The following is a 23,190-nucleotide window of genomic DNA, read 5'->3' on the forward strand; positions in this document are numbered from 1 at the left end:
TAGGCCTAAGTTAAAAAAAAAAGCAAGTAGGAATTAGGAAAGTATGTGAGAAGTGACATCAAAATTACCTTGCTTGCTTCTTTCCGCCATTTCACCTCAGTGCGAGAAAAAAATGCATCGCTTCTTCTGTACGGAAAACGAGCAATTTTAATTGGTCGTCAATTCACTGTGAGTCTGTGTATCGTAGCAATGAGCACAAGACTGTGCTGTTATGAATCCAGTGGGAAAATAGATCTCGTGTATTGTTTATATATTTCGTGTGTGTATGTCTCTATGTGATAAGAATTATTATTTGATGCAAATCAGACTTTATCAGATGGCGGCTCAATTTGGCTTACGAAATTATTGGCTGGCGGCGGCTGAAATTCTAAATGGCGCAAATGGCGGCGTCTCCACTCTCCCTTGTTGGTGACCTACCATGACAGCGTATCCGCTGTGGTGTTGAGGTTGCCCGGGATGTGAGTGGCTCGCAGCGACTTGAGGTGCTGCTGACCAGAGGAGGAGACGGCGGGTGAGTTGTGACATGCGAGGGGAGCATAAACCACATTGGCGGTTGATATATGCTACCATTGCTGTGTTGTCTGTTCGAGCCAGCACATGCTTGCCAGTCATCGAGTTAGTTGAGAATGCGAATACCCACTTCCCTTAGCGGGGCAAGGGCCACCTCTGCGACCTTCGAGAAGACTCGTGGGGACATGAGGGGAGGAATTTGTACTGGTATGACGACCCTCGAATGCAAACCGCAGGAAGGGTATGTGTCGAGGTAGAACCGAGACGTGGAAATACGCATCCTTGAACCGAGGCGGGCACCTGGCGAACTGAATCACAAAGCTGAGTCGGACGCATCCAAGCGGAGGTGGTCCCATTGGGTCCCCAAATCGCCCCCAGTGCTAGCTGCGCTGGCCTCATACTCGTAGACAGAAGGACCAAGGTGGGGAGCCACTGGGGTGGCATGCTTTCTTACAGAAGCGAGCCGCGACCGAAACGTTGCCATGGTCATGTCCTTGCAATGTCTGAAGGCGAGAGATATTCCGCAACCAGGAATAACACACAAACGGAAGGAAATCTTTTAAAAGACGTTCCGTTGTGTGCCGCTCTTTTAGAATATACTATTTTAGTTTGTTCTGCCGAAGCGCCCAGGGGCGATCTCTGCAGTGCACCAGTGCAGAGAGGTGGAGAAGCCGCTGCAATGCGCCGTCAGAATCCAGCAGAGGCGAGTGGAAGCCGTGGGAATTCAGCTTGCTTATTTATCAATAAAATAACAATCCCTCGGCCACAAAGAGAAAATCTGAATGAGCAGTATGCACGCCCCTCCTTTATACCCGTATGTTCGGGAGTGGCATGCAAATATCACTCGTCAATTCCCATTGGCCTTTTATATTGGCTCCAAGAGTGACCCCTAGTGTCACTACATTGACACAACATCGAGTGAGTGACAGATAGGGAACTACCATAGTACGTTCCTAAACACCTGTTTTGTTACTATGCACTCGAAAATGTTCTGTTCCATGAGATCTTTGCATGTGGTGTATAAAGGTTGATTTTGAGGCAGTTTTATAAAAATAAAAATATTTATATTTTTTAAATGTTACAAATTTATGTAGCTAATGAAAATACCTGAAATTATCACATTTCTATTGAGACAAAATATGTATTTATAATTTCAGTTTTAAGAACATTACATCCAAATTTTTTAAATAAATATTCAATAATTGAAAGGATATTATTTGGGGTAAAAAAAATTATAATTTCATTAGTTGGAAAATATTGCACAATAACTATTGCCCCTATATTTACACGATACCCTAGGGGCCTTTTACCCCAAGTGAGGGAGCCTTTTACCCCAATTGTTTAATAGAAACAATGAATTAATCTTTTTACACTCCATCAATATTCAATATTTTTTTTTTTATATATATTTTTACCTTGATACATTTTGTGACCAGAAAAAAACTAAATTTCCTTAAGGGGTGCCTTCAGCCCCGTTGTACTCTATGATCTTTTTTGGATTGGTTTAGATTGAACCAATTGTATCGATCCAACTCAATCTTGATTGCATTAGTTCCTGTTGCTCAACTCGTAGACCATGGAAAGTTGCTTTGTATACAATCATCTGCTAAATATAAATGGTTTTGTTTCCTGTATTGGAAATGTGAGAGAAATGAGGTCAGTGGCTTCTTTTATGTTTGCATTCCATACTTTGCATGTCTTACATGAGCTTTTTATCACTTCACTTGTGCTGGAATATGTAAAGGTGAGGTCAATTTACTTTTCTACTTTTACAGATGACCTTGCAAGGTCGTTTGTGCACATGTTTAAGCCAAAATCCATCTCCTTTGATCATACTGCAGAAGGTTGGACTGTAGCTTTTGATGTAGACTGTTGACTTTTTAGTTAGGTAAGCTACAGGGGCCTCCCAGATCTGAAAAGTACTAATACAGCAAGTTTGCCAAGATAAATGACCATTTGCACAGGTTAATATAACAATCCGCAATGCAAGTACCATCATAAAACATTTGCATAGCATGTTTTAATGTGTTTGGGAAAATTTGCGGCCATGGTTTAAAAATGCCTCAACATGGAAACTTTTACCTAGGTGGTCCCATTCTGTTGATACCAATTGTTTACTATACCCTGCTAAGGATCACAGTACAGGAAGATGGACAAAAAAGTGTCTCATTGCACAACCACACATCGCCATGATTACAGTGCCACACACACAGCCATGGTCATGCGCACATCCTGCATTTGAAATACCACACAAAAACACAAACTCTTATGACTTCCTCCAAATTGTAATTCACACCCATCCCCCCTTTCTATCATTCTCTCATACTGACATCTACCTGTCTCCTCCTGCCAATCTCCAGTCTTTGTTCTTGGATGGGGCTGGGTGTGTGTTTACATGACAGATTGGGCCGCAGTAGGAACCATAATTGCATCATTTCATGGATGTGAGTCAGGAATGGAGATCCAAGGCCTTGGAGAGAGGTTCTCTATTAGCTAATTAGCCATGTGCAATGTGGTAGAGTGCCTGACAAAAAGAGATTTGTTGTATAGGCAGAGGTATGAAAGTATAGCAGACACCTGTTGAAATATAGGATAAAACCAAAGTCCCTTCCAAGGCAAGTCACTCTATTAAGAGGCCATTTTGGGAATGCTCCCGGACAGCTATTCAATGTAAACAAACGACATGGAAGTACAGCTCCTATCAACTTAAATGTGGAAAGATTGAAATCTCCCAAACGGTTGGTCAAGATTACAATCCAATAACATATCAAATCAGCAGTAAAATCTGAAAACAATGGTAAAATAAATTATGCTTCTTTAGCTGAGATCAAGCTAAAACACAATTTTTCAGGCTGGTCCAACCAGGAGTGGACTGGAAAGAGAAATGGACCCTGGATTTGACATAGAAACCAGCCCAAAATGCCCCCTTCAGCATATCGCGGGGCTGTTTTGCAGCCCTCTTCAGACAGTTGCGACATGTATGGCATAACGTGGGAGCCCGGTTCAGCATATTGCTGCCTATTTGCCCCCGTTTCATGGCCGGCCCAACGGGAAAATTCCCGGTTCTCCCTATGGTCAGTCTGCCCCTCGGTCCAGCTAATGGACATGTGCTTTCTCTATCTAATAGATCAGGGGTGCCCAATACGTCGATCGCGATCTACCAGTCGATTGCAAGAGCAATGCCCGGATTATGCAAAACTGTCTGATTCCATTCAGTGCAAATCATCAGAATAAGGTAAATGCCCTGGCTATTGTAATCTATTGTGCTGTAGGTGTTTTGGGTTTAGTGTTAAAACTGAATGATATCAACGTTGAACATTATTACATATATGTATTTTTTTTTATTAATTACAAGATTAATTCCATGTAGGGATACATGCACTAGTCCCAACAAGCATTGAAAAAAAATGTAACTGTGTTTTGTTTAGTTGGTAGATCTTATTGAGTTGGCCATTTAAAAGTAGATCATCATGCAAAAAGTGTGGGCACCCCTCTAATAGATGATTGGCTTTTTTAAAGGTAAGACAGGACCTCCTTTTTTACATTTGCCATATTGGGCGTACCAATTTCTCCCATTTATTTTAATACAATTACTCTGTCTAGGGTTAAAGAGTCACTGGTATAACACAACCTTTCATGACGGTTTCATTTTCAATACCTTCAAAGCAACACTATATAACTTTAGGCCCTCTAGTGGATAAAGCATAAAACTGCAAGTTACTTACAGAGGAACATTGAGTTGGGCTTTGGCTCTGCTCTTCTATGCAGATGAATCTGATAGTTTAAGGAGTACCGGTGTGAACATGGTTACAGGTAATCATCTTATTAGAACGAATATCACTAATGACATCAAAATTCCCCCCCTCCCCTAAAAATAAATAAATAAATAACAAAAAGAAGATAAAGACAGATAACTGAAAAATATGTCTTTTGTCTTATATCTGCAGGTAAGTAGCATATCTTCCGATGTTGTTTTGACTTGTTGAAAACAATTGTTTAAAAATAAATAACGTTAAAAAAAGATATGAAAATTACATACTGTAGATATAATGATTGCTAGTGATATCAGATCAAGTCAAATGGTGTAAGCTAGCAGGCATAACCAAGGTAGTAACTGGTTGATTGACATTGTTACCATCATAAAGTAAAACATTTTTTATTGTCCTTTTCTCGAAAATGAAATTGAAAGCATTGCTGTACCGCAGTCCATAGAAAAAAAAGTCCCATTAGAGTGGCTAATGCTATCTAACAAACTACTGTGCTAAGAATCGGTCAAACAAAATATCTTACTTGTCGAGCAAGAAAAACTCCATTTCTGGGTCGTTTTTCAAATCTTTTAGATCTTTTAGTTTGTCGCCATCTCTGAAATAGCGAAGCTGATTTTGTTTTGTGTTTTATTATTATGGGTTCTGTCGCTTTCTTTTTTTTTGCTAGCAGACTCTTCTCGGTTCGAGGTCTCTTTATTTTGAAAATGGGTAATTCCCCAGAGGGTTACCTTTTTGAATGGTCAATGTTGCTCATTTGTTGTGGCTACAAGCTTTCAGCTTCAAACTACTACCACACCTATCACTGCACATATATACGTGTTGAAGCAGCTTCGGACCTTCTTTATTTTTTATAGACATGAAGTAAACATTCAGGAACGAATGATGGAATTATGCAATTTCCCACCAAATCCGTCCTGACTGCTCTAAAATATAAATTATTATTACAGGCTTACCATGGTGAAACAGGGTAAGGAAAAAACATAGTTTGAAAGAAAGATTGTTGGTGTAATTGTTCATTAATTACATTTTCTTCATTTCTAACAAAAAACTCTTACACAGTGTAGCTTTAAGGAGGTATCTCTATAGAGTGCAACAGTTGCCATGCATCCAATTTCTCAGCAGTCTTGTTTCCAGAAGTTCATTTTTCCATAAATGTTTTCCAAAGGTAGTTCATAAAAAACATAAAAATTCATAAAGAAAATTAAAAACTGTGAACCAAACCTACCAGCTCTGAGTTGAATCACAACATTGCAAACTTAGATTTGAAGCAAAAAAAACGACAAAGGTACAAAAATGTCTTTCATGAAGAATGAACTACAGTCACAATGAAGCATTGCAAATGAAGTAACTGAATTTAAAACTATGGTAAAATATAAAACTGTTAAGTTAAAGAAGTTGATTATAAGTGTAGAAACAATATATTTTAAGTTTATTGCAAAAGATGCAGATATATGCAAATATATGAGTAGTGTAAAACTGTAGGGAGACCAATTCATTATGTCATTCGCAGTGGTTATTGGGAGTGGGCAGTCACTGCAGAGCTCTTTTGCCGCACATTGTTTGCCACATTTCTCATCTGGATCATGTGTAGTGTAGTTCTTCACTGACATTTTGCCAATAGACAAATTCTTTTAAGAATTAAATTTAAATTATACAGACTGATGACTTCAATTGAAGTATATCCCATTGTTTAACAACCCCAAAGCACATGGTAGGTCTTTAAGTTTTTATTGAAAATCAATTCCCCTAAAAAAAGAAAAAAAAGAAAAAAAAAGATTTGCTTTCCTAACCAGACTGTTGTGAATGAAAACAGATTGCTGATGCATGTTTTCTCTAATTTTGAGGGTGTGTTATGATCCGCAGCTTCATCAGTGAGTCTCTGAGGGGAATTGGGCCTCCTCAGTCATGGCCACACTTACTTCAGCAGTAGTCCTCAATGACTCAGTTACATAAATATATGAGGTAATAGAATATGCTGCTAAAGCAGGAGTGTGATAAAAGTAGACGTGTGTGTGTGTTCTTGTAAATAGATTAAGCATTGCCTTCCTGGAAATTCATCCATATATACAGTATATACTGTTATGTCCCTTATCTTATGTCATTCCCTTATCTAAACCCATTATCTGTCAGAATAAGTCTTTATGCTGTGTATATGATATTAAAAGCGAGCTTTCCAACCAATCTGAGTTTCTCAAATATTTAGTATACAGTCTCCTCATGTTTATGCTGAGTGCCGGGTTACACTGTTTATGAAATATAGCCAGTCAAAGGCCCTTTGGGGAAGAGAAAGAAAACCATTCCAAATGAAAAACAATGATTCATGCCACAGATAGTAGATAAACTAAAATACACCCCTATCGCCCCAGCTCCCAACACAATTTTGATTGGCTCAGAACAACGCACGGTCAACTCAGTATTGCATTACTCTAAATACATTGGGGTGACTATAGTGATGTGGGTGGTCCTCATTCATTATTATAATGACCACTCGAGCTGATTGATGTTTGAAAATGGAATTTAATAACACTATCAACCTACACTCAAGATGTACTGTTTCTGTTTGTGAAGTTTACTGTAAGGCTTCTCAGAAGATGGCATTGTATTGACGTTTGTTAAGTGAACATTTGGTTTTTGTTGCTGAGGGCATACCATATAACACCTTAATTTAAATACCCCACTTCCTCTTGCAACAAGTTTTAGAGAGCAAAGTGTAAGTGATTGACATTCCAAACAGTGTTTTCCACATTGAGAACTGCTGGACTGTGAGCCATGTTGACCTCTTTGGCATCCTATCAGTGTCCCTCTCTGTCCACAGTAGCATGATGGTGGAAAAAAAAAAAATTGGATGGTGACACTAGAAATTAGACACTTTTCAGCACTAAGCCACAACAGATACCAGGGCCACCTTTACTGTATGTATAATTTAATACCTTGTTTCTAAAGAGAAATACTCTCTTATTGATTTACTTTAGCAGTAGAAAACGTCTCGGGTTACATGTGTAACCCTTGTTCCTTGAAAAAGGCGGAACGAGATGTTGCGCTGCTAAGCGCTACGGGGGAACAGCTTTCGCTGTGAGCCGAGCTGAAATAATGTGTGGAACACGTCAATGAACATTGACCGGAATTTATAGCCTCGGTTGATGTAATCATTAGATGCACCTGAGGCCAGGCTATAAATGGATACGTCACCAGGTGTCGTCAGATACTTCTTTTGAAGAGCAGTCCTGGGGCGTCCCAGTGCGGCAAAGCAGCGCCAACATCTCGTTCCGCCTTTTTCAGGGAACAAGGGTTACACATGTAACCCGAGGCGTTCCTTTACAAAAGGCTTCACTTTGATGTTGCGCTGCTAAGCGCTACGGGAACGCAATACCCACGCCGCCGCGACTTGGGGCTGTCCGGACCCCTACGGTTGTGCAGTGTACTCACAAAAACGCGAGAGGTCTCAGACATGAGCTTGAGATGTCGACTCAAGGGCATAAGAGCCCGGAGTAGCATAAACATCTAAACCATTAAATTTTTATGAATGTGTGTGGAGAGGACCAGCCTGCCGCATCACAAACTTGTTCAGGCATGAGCTGAGATGTCGACTCAAGGACATAAGAGTCCTGAGTAGCAAAGCATCTAGCCCATAAAGTTCGATGAATGTGTGCGAAGAGAACCCTATCGCAACACAAACTTGCCATAAAACTGATGAATGTGAGCGGAGAGGACCAGCTTGCCGCATCACAAACTTGTTCAGGCATGAGCTGAGATGTCGACTCAAGGGCATGAGAGCCCGGAGTGCAGAACATCCAAACTAAAAAAGTCCAGTGAATGTGTGCGGCGAGGACAACCTGCCGCATCACAAACTTGTTTAGGCATGGGCTGAGATGTCGACTCAAGGACATAAGAGCCCGGAGTAGCAAAGCATCTAGCCCACAAAGTTCGATGAATGTGTGCGAAGAGAACCCTATCGCAACACAAACTTGTTCAGGCATGAGCTGAGATGTCGACTCAAGGGCATAAGAGCCCGGAGTGGCAAAACATCCAAACTATAAAAATCTAATGAATGTGTGCGGAGAGGACAACCTGCCGCATCACAAACTTGCTGCAGAGGGAGACCTCTAGCCAAGGTTTTAGAGGAGGAGTGCCCTCTGGTAGAGTGCGCCCTGAAACCTACTGGTGAAGCTTGACCGCGCGCCTCGTAGGCCCGGGCAATAATGAGGATGCCTCTTTGAGGGCACCCTGCCCACCAAGCCGTGGCAAACCGCAGTGGCCAAATACAGCCTGGCAGTGGCAAGGCAAGTGCCCGCTGACAGTTCTTTCTACAGAAAATCCAGAACTGAAGCAAACTGGCAGTTAGCTGGTTCTGTAATAAGAACTTTAGCAGAAGGAAACGCATGCAGGCGCATTTGTGTTTCTACGTTCAGCCCCTCCCGAGGGGGACTGGGCGACTCGGGGAGAAGTAGAGGAGACATTAGCTATCAACAGAGGCGAAGAGGTCCTCTTCTGCCCTGTAAAATCTACCCAGATCAGTTCCAAGTGGAGGAGCCCTAGCACTTGAAATGCTCTCGATGACCTCAAGGATGAGAAGGTCCTCCCTGTTCGAATACGCCCAAGGCGAGCCGTCGAGGAGAGGAATTAACTCCGAGAAACATATCCTGTTCGGCCAGCGCAGCTTCATTATTAGGAGGCAAGACCCTTGCTGGTGAACATTGCCAAGACTCCGGGAGCAGAGAAACCGGGAGAGAAACACATACAGACGCATTCTGGGTCATGTATGTGTCTTAACGTCCAGACCCAAGGGGGCTGGGTGATTTCAGGGAGAAGTAGAGGAGACATTGCGCTATTCATAGAGGCGAAGAGGTCCTCTTCTGCCCTAAGATCTCACCCAAACTTGTTCCAAGTGGAAAAAGCCCGGCATTTAAAAAGGTCTCGATAACCTCAGGAGAGAGCCCTGTGTCCCTCAGTTGGTACCCTTAGGGGCCAAACATGAGATTCCACAATTTCGGGCAGGGATGAAATATTGCCCTGTGCCTGAGATAGAAGATCCTTCCTGTTCGGAATCGAGCCATCGAGGGAAGAGATTAGCTCCGAGAACCAAGCCCTGTTTGGCCAGCACGGTGCTATCAGTAAGAGGCAAAAACCCTTGCTGGCGAACTCTGGGCAACTACTACCTTAGGGTGGCGTTCTTAACTCCCCCGTTGGTATTTCCTGTCTGGACCGTAAATCTGCTCCCGTATATGGGCATCCAGGGATATAACTGACCTGAGTGACAGGAGCTTACCCTGGGCCCTAAGGAGAATCCGACGTGTCAGAAATACAGCTGACAAGAACGTGGGTCTCCTTGAAGATTTATGTAAGAGGCTACCGCTGTATTGTCCACCCGCACCAAGACATGGCAGCCTCAGGAGGAGGTATTTCAGGGCCAGAAATACAGCCATCAACCCGAGACAGAGACTGTGACAACCGAGCTGATGACCCTCCTATCCCCTTAAGCTGGACTGACCACTTAAGGCCGCTACCCGCCCATCAGGGAGGCGTCTGTCGATTAGCAGTCTGCGACAACAAGACGCACCTAGAGTGGGACCCAAGGCAGAAAACCGGGGTCTGAACCACATAGGAAGGGAGCGAAGCCTGAGGCGCGTAACCCTATTTAGCCCAGGGGTTTTGGCCCTTGGAAGAAATCCCTGGCTTTTGGCCACAACAAAAGCGGTCTCATGAGCAGAAGGTCCAGAGGGATCACCGTGGGCGCGTTCAGCCCTGAGACCTGGAAATCGTTGGTACTGATAACAGTGCAACCTTGACCTAGCCTGACTTTGCTCAGGGTGATCTGAATGGACTCAATCCTAGCGGGAGACAGTTGTGCCCGCATTGAGATTGAACTCCATACGATGCCCGATAGACAGTGTTCTGAGTGGGAGAGGGCGGCTTTTCTTGGCGTTGAGCCTCAACCCCAGAGAAACAGATGAGCTAAGGCGATGTCCCTGTGCTGAACTGCCAGTTCCTGGAACTGCGCTAGGATCAGCCAGTCGTCTATGTAATTCAGAATGCAGATGCCCCGAGTCGCAAGGAGCCAGTGCTACATCATGCATTGTGAATGTGCGGGTAAAAAGGGCTAGGCTGAGTGAAAGAACCTGACCCTGGAAGACTTCGCCCCGAAGTGAACCTCAGGAACTTTCCATGTTGTGGCAGAACTTCTAAATGAAGTATAGAAGTGCGTCATAAGATCGATGGTGACCAGCCAAGCGAGTTGTAGGGCTTGAGACACGACCGTCTTGACAGGCATCATCTTGGACTTGAACACCCACGGGTAGTTCAAGCTTTAAGATCTAAGCCAGACGCCACCCCTCACCCTCCATGGGAAACGGGAAGTATTTAGTGTAATAACCTAACTCTCTCTCTGGAAGGGGAACACATACCATGGCCCCTTTAACCAGGAGATTGAGTTTTTTTATTTTTTATTTTTTTTTTTAGGGGTTCTCCATGAGAGAAAAAGCTCTTCATGGAGGTTATCAAAGAAAGGGAAGGGACCCATGAGGCGTTCCCTTTCTTAGATTGGAAGATAAAATCTATCCCCTAATTTGGAGCGTTTGGGGGTCTCTTTTTTGCGTGGCCAGTCCAATCTGGCAACCGCACGAGTAACAACATCGAGCAATTCCTCCGTATATTTTTTTATCGCGGACGGAAAGCTCGGAGGCGGAAGAGAATTGCGATCCACCTCATGATCCGAAGAAGCGTCGGAGCAGCCGAGATCATGTGAAGGACCAGCTGGGTTTGGGGAGAGAGTGAGAGAAAGGGATCAACCCGTCTCTTGCTCCTCAGCCAAATCCATGCACGAGCCCCACTGAACGATCTTTTACGTGAGTGCTGACTCCGAAGCAAGCGAGGCGTAACACGACGCACTCTGCCTGTTAAAGCAAATCGCAGTGCTCGCACCCGCCCTGCTGCAACGCAGAGCAGCGTGCTCTTACCCCCAAACAAACAGCAAAAACTGATGTATGCCGTCTTCAGCTATAGAGCGAGAAGAGAGGAACACGCACCGTTTGCTTTCAGTCATTCTCTCTTTTTTTTAAAATATATATATAATATTTTCTAAACAGAAGAGAAAAATAGAACAACATTCACTGCACACTGCCTAACTGATTCTATCTCCTAACAGAGGAAAGAAAGTTTTGAAAGGGTGTGTGAAAGAAACAGAATAGCTCTGAAAAAAGAGTTTCTGACGACACCTGGTGACGTATCCATTTATAGCCTGGCCTCAGGTGCATCTAATGATTACATCAACCGAGGCTATAAATTCCGGTCAATGTTCATTGACGTGTTCCACACATTATTTCAGCTCGGCTCACAGCGAAAGCTGTTCCCCCGTAGTGCTTAGCAGCGCAACATCAAAGTGAAGCCTTTTGTAAAGGGAACAATACATATGCATGCATGTTAAAGAATAGTTGACCCAAAAATGAAAATGATTCCATTAACCTTGTGCTTCCACACCTGTATAAATGTTTTTCTTCTGCAGAATTCTCACTGCAAATTAACTTACATTTCAGCTTGGTTCTCACCAAACCTGTTCTAACACATTGGGCCTCTTTTTAAATGTTTAAGTGAATAACAATCAACTGCCATTGCATTGAAATCAGTGAACAGGACATCCTTTAAAATCCCTGCCTTTGTATTTTGCAGAAGATAGAAAGTGATACGCTAGGAAGAAAACGATGTTGAGTAAATGATGACAGAATTTAAATTTTTCTGTTAGCTATTCATAAGTCTATGGAACCCTGCATTGTTAGGTAGACATAATCAGCTGATATTAACTCTTTTAATGCAGTGTGTCTACAACAGTGTATAAAATTTAAACCTTTTTTTAACCATTTAATGGAATGTTCCGGGTTCAATACAAGTTAAGCTCAATTAACAGCATTTGTGGCTTACTGTTGATTACCACAAAATGTTATTTTGACCCGTCCCTCCTTTTCTTTAAAAAAAGCAAAAAACAAAGTTACAGTGAGGCACTTACAATAGAAGTGAATGGGGCCAATATTTGGAGGGTTTCATCTCAGAAATCTCAAGCTTGTAATTTGATTAAAGCACTTAATTAATTCTGTTAAAACTCATGTATTAAGACATTTTTTAGTCATTTTAGGGTTTGTTGACATTACATCATCATGGCAACACAATTGCCTATAACTTTACACAGAAAAGGTTAGTAAGTGATTTTATTACTTTTGAAAAAGTGAGTAATTTAATGTTTAACAATTGGCCCCCCCATTCACTTCCATTGTAAGTACCTCATTGTAAACCAGATTTTAGCTTTTTTTTTTTTTTAAGAAAATGAGGGGCAAGTGAAAATAAATGTTTGTGGTAATCAATATTATTGCACACATGCTATCGATTGAGCTTAACTTGTATTTAACCTGGAACATTCCTTTAAGGTGTGATGTTAGATCCAAACCAAATAAGTTTTAAAAAACATAATTTAGAAGAAAATAAATAGATTATTTTTGTATTTTTGTGTTTAGAAATAAAAGTAAACAACATATTTTCCAATCCACTACTAAAAGACAAGGGTTTTATGAAAAACATTCAATGATTATTATTAACGGCATCCAGTAGCCATTGAGAGGCTAGGTAGTGGGAGAATTTCCTTGACTTGTTTGCAAACGATCTTCTTTTAGATCAACGAAATTCAAAGCTGTTTCCTTTCTTGAGTTATGTTTTATTTTGATGAGGCATTTGAAACATGGTCAAATATTGTCCACAGAAAGTTAGCTTTCCCGCTACTCACCCCCTCCCTCCATACCAAACAACCAACAAACGAGTCAAAATAAAGGAAACGGAAGTGTTAACATGTGCCCACATGACAGTAAATAACCAATGAAAAATAACAATATATCAACTAAAAACTAATTTGTACAATATTACATTTGACCTTTTTATGTACATGCATATGCAAGTATGTGTATTGAAATGTCCATGTATATAAAACATTTGTATGTATCCTTAAGCCAAAGTCTTCGTCACAATAAAGCAGTGGTTCTCAACCTTTTTTGAACAAACGCCCCCTGACCTCTTTATGATCCTCTTAATGCCCCCTAAAAAAAAACAAAAAAAACAAAAACACTTCAGAAATACTATTACAGCCAAACAATTGCAACACTGATACCTGAAGCCTGAGTTTTTGGTAAAAAAAAACTGAAACAGAAGTTTCTTATTGTATTTAAACTACATGTAAAAGCCTCAAGTTGAGTAATATTGTGTTTGGAAAAAAATGCAAAAACACATGGATTGTTTGAAAGGTATTGCAAATGTATTTAGAAATTCAAACAAATTCAGGCTCACACACAAATTTTTTTAAGATGAACCAATCACGTGAACAATAACGTAACTAACCTAGATGGCCAATGAAAAAGCAGCGGTCGTTCAGCACACTCAATTAGGCAATATATACTAGGCTTCAAATTTGAATAGCCTACAAACGGTCATTTGATTTCAAATGACGAACAAAGACAACAACAGCTCGGCCACCTGAACTGAACCGAAGAAAAACGACGTCAAAAACAGCCACTTTTTTTTTATTAATTACGGTCATTAGTGTGAGCCCTGAGCACTAATTATGCGCCTAATTATGTATTCCGCGTTATGTACAGAAAAAGCCAGTGAAAGCGCGCCTCTATTTTGCGCTGAAAATTCTCCGCCTCTTAAAAGCATCTGTAACTTAGGAAGCGGCTCTCCTGGCATATCCTCCTGGTGAAGTGGCAGCAGTAATCCGAGCAAGACGAAGACATAGGCTAAGGAGAAGAGCTGAAAAGGCCGCCTGTTGAGTACCTCTGAGTAACGCCCCCCATTTGTGCCTGAGCGCCCCCCTCTCTGCTGCCTCGTTCACACCGCCCCCCAACACTGTCCAAACGCCCCCTAGGGGGCGGTACCGCCCCCGTTGAGAAATGCTGCAATAACGTAAAAAAAAAATCCAACTAATCTGTCCATAATGTCACATGATGTCAATATGTCATTGTGCCCTTACGTCATTGAGAGCTCTCAAAATTCAGCAATCAATTTTAGGTCTCTTTGGCTTCAAGAAGTAGACAAACCTTGGTAATTGGTCCATCAAAGCAATTGTACTTTTAATTATTTGATGAATCAAATCTCCCAATTGAAAGTTTCTTTTCTTTACAAGCCATTTCTGCCATATCTGTAACTGAGGTAGGTATTCCCGTATCCATCTCCTCCAAAACAGGTCGGCCATATATCGTACTTGTTGCCACCTGCGATACACATATATGTCTTCCCTATGAAACAGACCAGGGGGTAAGGATGGTTGAGTTTTTAGAAGGAGCAGATATGTAAGAGCCTCTAAAACATTGGAATCCGTGGATGACTTCGTTATAGGACGACCATTGACAATTGACTCTATTTCACACAAAAGCATGTGAAGACCCACTTCATCTAAACTTTGCCCTCTCAAGATGGAATTCATAATTTTCTTCACCGATCTGATCATTTTCTCCCAAACACCTCCATAATAGGATCCAGTAGGAGGAATAAAAATGCAATGCCCTTGTAGTTCCATTTTTTTAATGGCTTCTTTTAACTCCCATTCAGCTCCAACAAAGTTGGTTCCATTATCCACTTGACCTCGTCACGCAATGAACCATCGCAAAGCATAGATAAATTAGTCTGTATCCAATGATGCAGCAACTTCAATATGAATGGCTCTTATGGATAAACAGGTGAAAATGACTCCATATCATTGCACTGTGCTTCGTCCTCATATTATCTATCGAAATAATCTACTCCAACTCGAGTGAAATGTGGTTCATCTGGTGAAACTCTACTTTAAGGTAAATTAGCCATCTGCTGACACCCTGCTGTTCCTTGTAAGCATCTGTACATTCAAACATCTGAATAAAATTCTCAGTATGGCAGAACTGGCTCCTGGAATCCAATATCTTTGATGGAGCTTTGCCAGCTTGTAATTTCGTCCACTGTGTTCAACTTCATTGTGAATATGTTTCAAAAGCAGATCAGAAATATGCAGATACTATCGGGTACTTGGATTCCTCAGGCATGACTGCATTATCAAGATGTCCATGCATTCTTATAACTCCTTACTGGAGTATTGGACTGAGAGAGTACAGAGAACTACTCCGCTTATCTTCTTCGCCTCTTTGTAAAGTTGTCAAATCCTCTGGGAACCTCGTCCTTTGAGAAAAGTGTATGATCTCTTGCTCACTTTCATCTAATGAAAGATAGCTTTTATCCAAACTAGATCATAACCTACGCACGTTTTCCTCAATAATACTTTCTAATTGACACAGATTACAATTCAGAACGTACAAGAGTATCTTTTGATTGTTTTCTTTTTTACGAAGGTCCAGCAGTATTTTCTTCAGCCTAAGGATCCAAGCCACAGCTTTCCTCAGACACGTTGAACCATGTTGGATGCTCACAAGACACTCTGTTAGCAACAAAGCACTTAAATCAGTACTGTTGAATGTATTTCAGCACAGTAGTGCTGTCAGTCCAAAAAATCTTGCAATTCCATCTTTAGATCTCTTTTCCATAACTTGTCCATTCGACTGGCAAGAGTGGCAGCTGTAAGTTTCTTCCGGGGAATGGTGGTACATTTCGGTGGTGCTACTCGAGCCTTACTCGGAAAGAAAGCAGAATATGCAATCTGTTGATGGTTATGGTGAAGCAGGTAAGACACAACGCCATAACCACTCTTACTGGCATCTGAGAAATGGTGCAACTGAGCAGACATAACTTCTCCAAACTCTACAGGTTTCAAACATCTTTTCATCTCACATTTCTCAATGCCATGGAGATCGTCTAGCCAGTTTCTCCATCTTTGAGCATACCTGATGGGTATAGTGCTATCCCATCCAATCCCTTCCCTGCACAGGTCTAACAGTCAAACTACTGGAGACAAAAATACAAGAGGATCGTAGATGGCATTGATCACAGAAAGAATCCCTCTTTGGGTAAAAGGTCTAACTTGAACCACTACCTTGAACTTAAAGGTGTCTGATTCAGCACACCACTGTACACATAATACTCTTTCCCCTGGAAGTATATCATGGTTCATGTCCAGGACTTTTACCAATTTCACTGTGTCTTCTGGTACTCTGTCCTGAACTCTTCCAAGTTCTTACTAATGTTGCCCTTTGGCCCCCACAGAAACCTTAAAAAGTCAGCATCTTCTGCAGTTCCCCGTCTGTCGCTCACTTCGACTTTGTGTCAAAGAAGTGAAACTAGGGATATGCATCTGTTCATTCAGATTTTTTCTTCGGAGCTGAGCGGTTGTGTAATCAGCGAGCTGCAGTCGCTTACTGTTCCACTCATCTCTGTAGAGTGTATGCTGTTAGATCTACGGTGCATATCAGCGGTTTTCTCATTTTCTGCACGACAGTGCAGCTTTGCCCCTGGGCGCTTCGACAGCGCTACTAAAAATGTGAATATTTTCTCTAAAGAGCAATAGACAGTGGCATTGAATGTCCTTTTCAGGACGCATCTTTATAAAGATGCCCTTCTGCCCCTGTGTAGTTCCTGGATGCGGTCGAGTTCTCTCCGCTCCTGACGGTCACAGATGCTGCCTCGTGTGTCTGGGCAGCAATCACACAGAGGCAGCATTTGTGGATGGTTTGTGAACCTCACCATAGCAACATTGCGGTCGCAGCTTTCCTTCTTAAAGAGGAACACCACTCCAGCCGCCAGCCCCCCCCCGTGTTGCTCTTTCACTGCCAGCAACCGACCTCCTCGCTCATCTGCTCTCACTACACTCGACAGCGGAGCGGCCCACAGGTACTCAGCGGTCCCCCAGGTGGACAGAGCGGTTGCGATCCACCTGTGTCCCGAGAACGCGGCCACCTTGCAGGAACGCCTGGTGCGCCCCTCCAAGGCCAGTAGTCCAGAGGACTACTGGCCTTGGAGGGGAGGACTCCTATATGGGACCTCATATACGGGACCTCGTATAGGACTCCTATACGGGACCTCATCCTCAATCACTAACCCCCCTGTCGGGTGTGTGGAGGCAGGTAAGTGTTTTGAGTCTTCTCTCAGCACCAGAGCCTTTTGCCTCCCGACATCACACAACTTGCTCTGCCCCGCTGCGAAGCCTCGCCAGGTACGTAAAAAACTATCAACCCCTTAGTGCCCCTCGCATGGAGCTTGGATGAGTGGCTTTCACTTCCCTACCTGACGCTCTGGTTGACTCGGCTACGCGACTCAGGTTGCTCACATCCCGGGCACCCCCATGCGGTCCAGCTGATTATGGAACGGTTTGCAAATCAAAGATAGACCGGTTTGCTTCCCAGGATACCTCCCATTGCCCTCTCTGGCACTCCATAATGGAGGCTCCCCACGGGACAGACGCACTGGCACACAGCTGGCCCGGGGGGCTGTGCAAGTATGCATTTCCCCCAGTGAGCCTTCTTGCACGGGTGCTGTGCAAGGTCAGGGAGGACGAGAAACAAGTCCCTTTGGTGGCCCCCTACTGGCCCACACGGACTTGGTTCCCGGATCTCGTGCTCCTTACGACAGCCCCTCCCTGGCGAATTCCCCTGAGGATGGACCATCTTTCTCATGGACGGGGCATCTTCTGGCATCCGCGCCCAGACCTCTGGAACCTCCACGTCTGGCCCCTTGACGGGATGCGGAAGATCTAAGTGGCCTACCACCTGCCGTCGTAGACACGATCAACCATGCCAGAGCTCCCTCTACCAGGCAATTTTACGCCCTAAAGTGGCGCTTGTTCGCAAATTGGTGTTCTTCCCTGTCCGAAGACCCGCAGTGGTGCGCAGTCGGATCAGTGCTCTCATTTCTGCAGGAGATGTTGGAGGGGAGGCTGTCCCCCTCAACCTTGAAGGTGTATGTAACCGCTATCACGGCCCACAATGACGCAGTGGACGACAAGTCCTTGGTGCATCGGTGCATGCGTTGCGTACTTATGTGGACCACATGCAGAGCTTTAGATGTTCTGAGCAGCTCTTTGTCTGCTTTGGTGGACAGCGGAAAGGGAATGCTGTCTCCAAACAGAGGCTTTCCCACTGGGTTGTTGATGCCATAGCATTGGCCTATCACACCCAGGCCGTACCCGCCCCCTTGCAGGTTCAAGTACACTCGATGAGAAGTGTGGCATCATTGTGGGTACTGGCCAAAGGCACCTCCCTAGCAGACATGCAGAGCAGCAGGCTGGACAACACCCAATACCTTTACAAGATTTTACAATCTCAGGGTTGAGTCTCCACTCGGCTCCCTGGATGACTCCTCCCTAGCCCTCTGGTCCACAAATTCAGCGGAGGAATTCCCCGACCAGACCCACTACAGGTCCTGAAACTATTCTGTACTGGAAAAGGTGCTCCACAGGATGGGCCCCTGTGTGGATTAATCCCCCTGTGTGTATTTTCTGCAATACGTTCCTCCTATGGGCGGACCCACATCTCCCTCGGGCAGTCCCCAGGTTGCCGTGTTTGTAGCAACTCCTCCCTCGCAGCAGGTAGGATCTACCACCTCACCATTTCCAAATGTGGTCTGAAAACCTATGTGATGTATTCCGCCACTCTTTACCTCCCCCCAGCCTGGGCAGGTGGTGGTCTTCGCTGTGTCTTTTACCCCTGAAAGAATAGGAGTTGGATAAGAACGCTTTCCCCGATGTGTGTGATAGCATTAAGATGGCCCCAGCCGCTTTGACTCTATGCGAGAAACATGATGATTTATCGTATGATGCAACTGCCTGCCCGCAACTGCATAAGCAGTGCATGTACGTGGTTCAGAGCATGGCATGATTGAATATGTACCCCTAGTGTCGCTTCTTCGACACAATGTCGAAGTGAGCGACAGACAGGGAACATCTATGTTACTGTTGTAACCTCCGTTCCCTGATTGAGGGAACAAGACGTTGTTTCCTCGCAGCCACGTCGCTGAACCAAGCCACTGTTATAGCCAAACCTCATTCTTGGCTCCTCAGTGCAAAACCTGAATGGACAGATGCATATTTCCCTCCCTTTATACCCGTATGGCCGGGGAGGGACATGCAAATTCTGTCTGCCAATTTCTCATTGGCCTTTTCTCAAGATCAGAGATGTGTGAGGCTCTCAAGAGAGACCTCTAGTGTCGCTTCTTTAACACAACGTCTCGTTCCCTCCATCAGGCAATGGAGGTTACAACAGTAACCTAGATGGTACCTTTACCTGTTAGAACATGGATTCGATACTGGCCATTAGAGTGACAGATTTCATTCAGAATCCTGTAAGAACACTTATTTTGTCCATTCAATGATATTCCCTGAAATTAAGCAACACAGTCAAAAACAACCCTGATCTTACTCTTTTCTTTGATAATAAACCCCATGATGAGCTATATAACACAAGTGTCCATCATACCTCTTATATTCTTCGGCGAGTACATTTTCAGCATGTCCATTAGAAATCACACCTTCCATGAAAGCTGTGTAATCTGCCTGAAAATAAGTGTCTCTCATAAATTTCCTTTGTATATTCAGAACCCGCTGTTCTGCAACTTGTTTTTTATTTGGCTGGACCACATCTTTATCCCGGAGTGGCAAGTCAATGCAACAATGACCATCTACCAGTTTTACAGACTTAGACACAAGATCTAACTGGTTATCTTCTTTAGACATTCCTACCAGTTCATTTTGAGCATTCTCAGGGAAATCAGTCTTAAACTGCTGTTTCCAAACTCAGAACCGATATACTGTTTGCAGTCAAGTGAGGTTGGTCATTACAGAAAGTTTCACTCCTTTCCATTCCTTTGAGTGGTCAATTCACTGTCCATCCAAGCATGGTTTTTACTGAATATGGTCCATTTTTCTGGCTGCGAATAATTTGCCATAACTCCAGAGCCTTTGGCACATTGGCTCTAATTAAGAGCTCACTCCCGCTTCATTCGAGGTCAAGTGTTTCAGATTTAAATAAGGCCTTTGAAAAAGATTGCTCTGCACGGGATTATTAGATTTAGATACTGGCATACTTTTCTGCATATACACTTCAGGACGTGCACAATAATAAAGTCTGATCCAATCCAGCAACTTCTAAATCCTTGAGAACGTAGCTGCAAACAGACTTATATTGATTCATGGTTTTAAGGAGGATGTACAATTTTTACCCAACAGATTAAGTTTATTCATGTGGCTTTCAGTACAGAAAGATGCTGAGCTTCCAGGATCCAAAAAGGAAAAAGTCTCCACAATCTTGTTTCCATTCTTAGATTTAACACATACTGGAAGAATTGACAAGGCACAAGCATATTCACCGGCCCCAGTAAAACTACTGGACTGAATGGAGACACTGAATGCACTACCCACTGCTTGATTTGGTTCCTCTGGCCTTTCTATTTTTTCTCGGTGGAAAACATGAAGAAAACTTGGGTGTTTAAAACCACACACTTTAAAGACAATCCGCTTCCTACAATCTTTGCTGATATAGCCTACACACAAACAGCCATAACAGATTCCTTTCAACTTAAAAAAAAAATACATATATATGTTCTTTATGAGTTTTCTTAGAAAATGTGGCACAAGAATCCAAAATATGTTCTTCACCACAGCAAAGACAGGTTGTGCTTATTTCTTTATTAGTTTTCCGAACATCTACTGTACCAAGTGCCACAGTGACTACTTCCCAATATTCATAATAAGAAAATTCAGAATATCTTTAAATACACTCCATTCATCTCTGAGCTTAAAGTGCAACTTTGAAAGAATAATTTTCATGTTAGTGGCCAAGTTTAACTCATTCATATAACAAACGTCTTCCATGGCATTGCAAAAACTCTAAGAAAATCCTCAGACTTTATGGGTTTCCAAGAGAGCGCTTTGTCCATGTATGCTGAAGATATTTTCAGCTCATTCCCAAAATGTTACTTAAGAAGAGCCTTGGATTTCAAATAAATCTACGTGGGGGACATATAATTAGAATATCATCAAAAAGTTGATTTATTTCAGTAATTCCATTCAAAAAGTGAAACTTGGATAATGTATACATTCATTCCACACAGACTGATATATTTCAAGTGTTCATTCCTTTTAATTTTGATGATTATAACTGACAACTAATAAAAAAAAACAAAATCAGTATCTCAGAAAATTTGAATATTGTGAAAAGGTTCAATATTGAAGATACCGGGTGCCACACTCTAATCAGCTAATTAACTCAAACCACCTGCAAAGGCCTTTAAATGGTCTCTCAGTCTAGTTCTGTAGGCTACACAAGATGCAGTATAGTTCCTTGTTCCCTTTTAGTTGAAGATTGTCTTGAAACAGGTAAATTTTTACTGCTGCAGTTGCCAAGTGGCTGTAAATGTATTGGTGCAGTGGACAGTAATGATGTCATTATTGAACTCACTGGTTGTAGTACAGAGTGGAGCTGAGAATTACTTATAATTTCTTTCATTTCCTTCTCACAGCTTGTGGCGAATGGTTAACAGGCAGAGGCTGTGACACGGCCTGTGTATCATCTTGATATAAAACCATTATGAAGTATTCTTTGTTTTTGATTTCCTTATATTCAGTTGTACATTGTTCTGATGCAGCAGACCTGTACACACTAACTCTTGCCTTGGATGGAGCTTTTTTTTTTAGTTTGAAACTCAATTTGTTCCTTTTTTTTCTTCCTTAAACTTTTCTTCCACTGCATGCTTATGTTGTAACGTTTGAATTTTCATCATCCTTCACGAGGTCTTTCATTGATGCAATCACATTTTTTATTTTATTCACTTTGGATTTACATTCCTTTTGCAGCAATTCAACTTTTTCTTCCCAAGTCTTTGATGTGCGCTTATGCTCCCTTTTTGCTTTCCATAACCGCAGCAGCCTCATCTTGCTCCATTTTGCCTCATAAAATGCAATTCAACATCACATACACCTTCCAACCTCATTCCACCTAATCAGATGCACAAAACATTGTGCAAATCACAGCGCTGTGTGTCACCTCAACGCACCTCATAAACTCTGAATTTCCAACAATGGTGCACTTGTATCTCAGCAAATTATAGTGTCTCCAATAGACAAGCAGCAAATCCTCTTGCAATCCAAGACTGCACTCCAGTGCGGCAAAGCAAATTTTCTGTTGACTAATATTAGTGGCATCCAGTGGCCATTGAGAGGCAGTGGGGGAATTTCCTTGACTTGTTTCCCTTTCAACGAAATGCAAAGCTGTTGCCTTGAGTTATGTTTTATTGTGATGAGGCATATGAAACATGCAATGCAAATATATAACAAGGTCAAATACGGTCAACAGAAAGTTAGCTTTCCCGCTACTCACCCCATCCCTCCATACCACACCCAACAAACAAGTCATAATAAAGGAAACAGAAGTGTTCACCTGTGTCTATGTGACAGTAAATGACCAATGAAAAATAAAAACAAATTACTGCTCCTATAATTATGGCACTTTTCCACTGCATGTAATGGTTCGACTCGCCTCAACTCTACTCGCTATACTTGTCTGAGCTTGCATTTCCACTGCAGTTTAGTGCCCCTCAACGTAGGTGGGATTATAGGATGATTGTCACAGTTGCGCTGCCTCTACTGCCATGATATCATCTTAAAAATAACTGACCAAAACAATAACACAACCGCTAGCTGTTAGATACTTGTTCATTGTGCTGCATAAAACGGTTGTTTCATGGGGATTCTTTTACACAAGTGTAACAGTTAATTTGGCCTCATTATTTTAGAAGCAAGATTCCAGTAGCTGGTCAACTAAATAAAGCGAAGCTTTCAAGCAGAGTATAGAGTTAACGTAACAAAATGTACCATCATCCATCGTGGTTGAGTCCAGGGCACTCTCCCTCCCATTGTTCGCCAGTTTAGCTAGCTTCCATTGGGTCAAGCCACTTCCACTTTTCCTTGATGGTTCTGTAGTCACTTAAGTTTTTTTAACTGTTCCCTACACTGTTGGTAGGTCCGGTGGTAACA

At 42.6% G+C, this 23,190-nt stretch overlaps 1 protein-coding gene across 1 annotated transcript in view; it reads right to left on the reverse strand.

The window, feature by feature from the left end:
* Positions 1–23,190, reverse strand: part of LOC127651290 (hedgehog-interacting protein-like) — an 84,275-nt gene that overhangs the window by 12,194 nt on the left and 48,891 nt on the right. The gene's annotated exons all lie outside the window — the stretch shown is intronic.

Source organism: Xyrauchen texanus, chromosome 11, assembly GCF_025860055.1.
Source record: "Xyrauchen texanus isolate HMW12.3.18 chromosome 11, RBS_HiC_50CHRs, whole genome shotgun sequence".
NCBI classification, from domain to species: Eukaryota; Metazoa; Chordata; class Actinopteri; order Cypriniformes; family Catostomidae; genus Xyrauchen; species Xyrauchen texanus.